This window comes from Ipomoea nil, unplaced genomic scaffold, assembly GCF_001879475.1.
Source record: "Ipomoea nil cultivar Tokyo-kokei standard unplaced genomic scaffold, Asagao_1.1 scaffold3192, whole genome shotgun sequence".
Taxonomy (NCBI): Eukaryota; Viridiplantae; Streptophyta; class Magnoliopsida; order Solanales; family Convolvulaceae; genus Ipomoea; species Ipomoea nil.
Window position 1 is genome coordinate 1,447,690 of NW_017619620.1, and position 6,275 is coordinate 1,453,964.

Below are 6,275 nucleotides of genomic sequence, written 5' to 3' on the forward strand. Positions count from 1 at the left end.
TAAAGTTTCGTTCAAAAGGAAACCAGAGCCAACAAGATTTCATTATTCATAGAACCGAGAGAGGAAAGTACATAAGATAAGATACAACAGATAAAAAGATCAATTTTTCTTCCTCTCGTTTTTCTTGACTCCAGACGACTCAAATTTTCCCTTCTTCAGATTTCCAAACATCTGCTTGTACCACTTCCCGGTTCTTGGGTAGTTGGAACCAGATGAGGATTCAGGTTCTTCCTCCTTATCATATTTCTCCTCTAAATTCTCTTGAGCCAGAAAAGCCATGTAATCTCGATCAACCCACTTGCTGGGATCATCTGGAATGGCCTGAGCAAGGTCTTTTGAGGGTCTTTCCTCACTTTCAGATTTTTCAACAATGAAGCCAGCCATCTCATCATATTGAAGAGATAAGTCTGAGTCAGAGAGAAGGTCCACAGGAGCTTGTGGACTGTTACCAGGGTAAAGATCACCCTGTTCTTCCCTGATACGCCTTGCAACCTCTCTTATTTTGTGAGAGTCACCTCTAGTGAAAGGTTTCTTTGGAGCCATGGTGAAGAAAAGAAGGATGAATATAATGTGAAGAATTCACCTCCTTTTATAGCAAGAGATCCACATAGCTCATGTGTCTGTTACACATTAATTTCAACGTCACAATTAATGCTCATAAATGTAGTCAAGGAGTTATCAATTCCAAGCAAGACTTTGACTGTTAACATGTTTCTTTATGACACTCCAACTTTAATGAACTTAAAAAACATATAACGCATGATAATTTATGGTCCCTTTTTTACCAGATTACGTGTGAGCGAGGAGATTTCCTGTTACTTTGGACAAGAAACAAACAAAGTTAAACATAGTCAAGAGGTACACTCATTCCAAGTACGAAAGGATAGCATTTTTATTAGGTCACAAAGGAGATAGAGAGGAGGATTCTAGATCACGAAAGTACAGCATACAATAACTTAGAGAAAACGATAAGGCACGTGAAGTTCCAGACGAGTCATCTCTTCGGTCACATCAGTCAGATTTGCCTTCTTTGCATATTCATCCAACTCCTCAAGTGAGAGAGTTGGTTCGGGTGACTGAGTTGAGGACCGAGAGTGAACCATAGTGAAATGTTCATAAGATTGATTAGTAGGTTTAGGAACTTCATATAGTGTTTGCTTATTAGAGCTTTGCATCATCAGAATTCTCTCTTTAGCAAGCCATGAGGCTTGTTCCATGCAGTATGCCTTATTAGCCCTGGACTCATTGACCAATTTGTCACGAGTTTCCTTCTCTTTTGGTGCTGTGTTAGGCATGGAGTATGTTACGATGACCCTTTCCCCATCTTCTTCCAGCCTAAGAATGGTGGCGTTTGGTAACTTGCTTGCTTCTCGTAAGTGATGTTTTAGGCGTGTAGCTCTTTTCTCAGCCTCATCGATCATTCCTTTCCCTTTGTCCATTCCTGTAAACTTTTTCTTTTTCTAAGGACTTGTGAATGAGTAAATCTCATGAAATAGGAAAGTAATTTATAGGCAGAAGATATCGTGCGAATCTTAACAAAATCTTTTAGATACTGACATCATATTTAAGAAAAAAAAACAACGAAAGATAGAGTCATTAGAAGATCATAAACATGATAACATCACAATTCGTCACCGTGGCCTAACAAAGTTATTCAGGCTTTCATTTTCTTGCTGCTTGCAGTGGACTTGAGAGGCGATGCTATCTTGGTAGGAGTGCTTGAGGGTGAGTAGTCAAAACTATCACTTAATTCCAGCACACTGTCTTCCTTGACATACCCTATAGGGTTGCCAACTGAGTGGAAAGATTCTCTTGACTCATTATCGGTTGTGTCACGAAGAAGGTTTTGTATGAGTTGAACGCGTTCAAAAAACTGATTAACCTCTTGCTCAGTCACTAGTGGTTCACTAAGAATTTCACTCTTTCCTTCTTGTGCCTCCGTAATGGTTCTTTCGCTTCCCGTACTCATACCTGCACATGCAAAGACAAACACTAGAATTTTTGTTAGATATGGAATTTTATCCTCATAATGTATCTCATTTATAAAGATCCTTGCATGTGAGAATGGATCAAATCTTTTGATTTTCGAGAGTAAGAATCTTTGCAGATTTGATTCTCTTGGCTTTATGTCATTTCAATCATTCCAAGTTCATGCCTTAGAGAGGAGAAACGTGCTTCACTCAAGGGTTTCGTGAGTATATCTGCAAGTTGATCATCAGTATTAACATACTCAAGAGATATGTCTTTCTTCTCGACATGATCACGAATGAAGTGATACTTAATATCAAGATGCTTAGTCCGAGAGTGTAGCACAGGATTATGCGTTGATGCGGCCCAACATATGAAGATCCATTAAGAGTACTAATTGGGCCAATCACAAGGCCCAAGTCCAAACAATTAAGGCAACTCTTCATTGGTGATGTTCAAAGATGGTGGAAATCCAAGTCAAGCCCATTTGCAAAATATGAAGAATAACTCAAGGCTTTTTTATAATTGTTTAAGTGCTGATTTTGGTGATTAAATTAGGCCCAAATCAGCCCTATTATTTCTGGTCATCATTAATTTAAATTGTTTGGCATAAAAGAGAAAACACTAGTTGTATTTAGAAAGGATTCCTTAAATCCTTTTCTAAATAAAACTCTATTTACTTGTTTTCTAGATTAGGTTTAGGTCTCTTTTCCGATTGTATTTAGATTACAATGCTGCCCTATACCTATAAATAGGGCACATCCATATCAGTTTTGAGGAGGCTTCAATTCAATAAAATTCTTAAGTTTTTCTTTACACTTGTGTAAGAAACCTTATGGCTAATTGTGGACTCAATTAGTGACTAGTCGTGGACTCGACTAGCAAATTGATTCGTGGACTCGAATCAATCTTACTTTCTTCAGCCTTAGATTTAGGTTCGTGGACTCGTTCTTGAATCGAAGGAAACTAGATCCGACTCTAGTTGATTGAAGATTGCAACATCGAGGTACTTGAAGCTACATGGGATTCTTCCAAGTCTTTGAGGATTCGAGACAAAGGGTTTCTCGTGAGGTTTAAGGTATTTTGATCCATCTCTATCTTTATTTTGAGAGCATTCTTGGGACAATACTCCATCTTTATGTGAACCTTGGACTAGGTTCATATTAATTTGGTATCAGAGCCAGGTTTATCTCATTCAATAAAATTCTTAAGTCTTTCTTTACACTTGTGTAAGAAACCTTATGGCTAATTGTGGACTCAATTAGTGGCTAGTCGTGAACTCGACTAGCAAATTGATTCGTGGACTCGAATCAATCTTCCTTTCTTCAACCTTAGATTTAGGTTCGTGGACTCGTTCTTGAATCGAAGGAAACTAGATCCGACTCTAGTTGATTGAAGATTGCAACATCGAGGTACTTGAAGCTACATAGGATTCTTCCAAGTCTTTGAGGATTCGAGACAAAGGGTTTTCTCGTGAGGCACGAATCAATCTTACTTTCTTCAACCTTAGATTTAGGTTCGTGGACTCGTTCTTGAATCGAAGGAAACTAGATCCGACTCTAGTTGATTGAAGATTGCAATATCAAGGTACTTGAAGCTACATGGGATTCTTCCAAGTCTTTGAGGATTCGAGACAAAGGGTTTCTTGTGAGGTCTAAGGTATTTTGATCCATCTCTATCTTTACTTGTGAGAGCATTCTTGGGACAATATTCCATCTTTATGTGAACCTTGGACTAGGTTCATATCAATTTGGTATTCAGAGCCTAGGTTTATCTCATTATCATTAGAAATTTGGTTTCTTTGTTTTTCTAGGTTTATCTCGTTTTTATCTTACATACTACTTTTTTTTCGTGTCTTATTCATAAAAAACCCTAAAAAAATTTCCTTTGCATTCTTGATTGTGTTCTTGAATGTTCTCCAGTTTCTTGAAAAACAATCCCGAAAGAGTTTTCCCTTTTTCCCGTCCAATATCAACGAGACCTCAGACCTCCTAAGAACCATATTACCATATATTCTGTCAAGAAAACAACCCCATCTCACTCTTACCTATATCCAAAGCGCATTTACGCGCAATCACGTTGCAATCACACCCTGTCCAGATTTCCGCATTCTGTGACCAGTTTCAAAGAATTACCTATATCTCGAGATCCACCGGTTAGTTTTATCTGAAATTTGGATATGTTTTAGATCTCTTCTGGGGAGTTCTATTGATATATTATACACTTGCTACTTCCTTACGGTCATTGAGATATTGATCTTCGAATTAAGGGCAGCGTTTCTGTTTTTCTGGGTGATTCTTGAAATTCTTGGTTCTGTTTGAAGGGGCTGTGTGGATCCTCTTGATCCGAAATTTTTGTTTATATTTACAGTATTTATTTGGAGGTTATTTATCAAAAAAAAAATCAAGAAAGTTGAAAAAAAAAAAAGAGAAAGCAATAAAGAAGAAGAAGAATAAGGTTGGGGAAAGAATTTGGCTGGTAGGAGAATTTTGGAGGGACAAGGAAGGGGAAAAGTATAAGGTTGGAAGGAGTTCTTGATAGATTCCTAATTGGTTGTGGTACACGTGAACCTCTTAGATTCTATTTGTCTCTATCTTTTGATATTGGTCTTGCACATCTTTCTGCCATACTTCCTTCTTTGGTTTCCTTTTTCTTTCAAATCTTATTTAGTTTCTTTGCTCGTATTGTCCTTTTTCTTTGCTTCTTGCTCTCAATTTTGTTACCTATCTCGCGATACACCCTTACTCTCAAAGGCTTGTGAAGTCTTCCAAGGTACGTTTTCTTGAACTTTGAGGTTGAATCCATATCAACTTGAGTATCGGACTAGAATTTTCCTTTTCGGAAAAAGGCTTGTGAGAGTATCTGCCACTTGGAGTGATACACGAGTAGAGTTTGTGTTTGTAAGAGTGTGTAGTGCACCCCCAGAGCTATATAATCCACCTCTTTCCTGCGAGCTGAGAATAGTGAGGGAGCGAGCCAAATTTTTGGTTTCACTAACGTGTCTACTCACACATCTTCTTGTTTTTAGAATTTTTTTCCTATACATATGGTTGAACAAGTTCCAAACCTGCCCCAGACATTAGAACAAACGATAGACAGGTTACTCAAACGAATGAATAATTTGGAACAACGCTCACAGCAAGTGCAACCACCACACAATGATGAGCGACACCTGCCACCAGCAGGAAGAGTGGATCCTAGATGTCAAAGGATCCAGCAGCATAATGCGGAGTTAGGAAACATTAAAAATGAAATTCCTAACTTTACCGGTGAAAAAGGACCTACCGAATACATAGAATGGGAGAATGCTGTTGAAACTCTTTTTTATTTAAAGCACTATTCTGAGCTTACAAAAATTAGGCTAGTTGCTACATCTTTTAAGGGGTATGCATTGTCTTGGTGGCGAAAAAGAAATAGAGAGAGAGTTGCTAATTTTATTCCCTATGAATCTTGGGTTCAAGTGAGGGAAGATATGTGCCTAACCTTTCGTCCTAAATCTTTTTTCTATGATCTTGAAAGAAAATTGCAGGGAACCGTGCAAGGAACAATGTCAGTTGATGAGTACCACCAAACTATAAATATTTTGCTTGAACAGGGAAACGTACATGAAGAAGAGGCAAAATCTATTGCTCGTTTCGTACATGGATTGAACTTAGAAATTCGATGTGGAATGAGTATTCAGAGATATGACACCCTTTATGATGCCTTGTATGCTGCACGTGAATCTGAGGCAAAAATCAAAGAGATGAAAATGTACAAGGCCAACAATAGTGCATCAAAATGGAACAACACTTGTTCTACCTCTCAAAGACGTGATGAACATCCTCGTCCAAGAGATGATTCACGAGACAAAGGTAAAGAAAAGGTAAGTGAGGCAGTGAAGCCTCAACGTGATAGAGAATTGATTTGTTATAGATGTAATGGGAGAGGCCACATAGCTCGTGATTGCCCTAACAAGAGGGTAGTTAAGATAACAACAGAATCTGAAAATTTTACTTCTTGTCTTGAATATAAATCTGAGGATGAGGTTTGTGACCATTTTGAAACCCCCAATGGACATGTTGAGAGAGAACCATTCATACCTTTAGATTCTGATTCAAAATATGTTGATAGTGAGTCTAGTCATACTGTTGTTGTTAAGGAGGTTTTGAATGTTCACCCTTTAAAAGAAGATCATTCTCAAAGAGAAAGTATATTTTGTGCTAAAGGGTCAATTAGAGAGAATGCGTGTGCTATAGTAATAGATTCTAGAAGTTGCACAAATGTGGCTAGTGCAACTATGGTTAAATTTCTTCAGTTACCTTTGC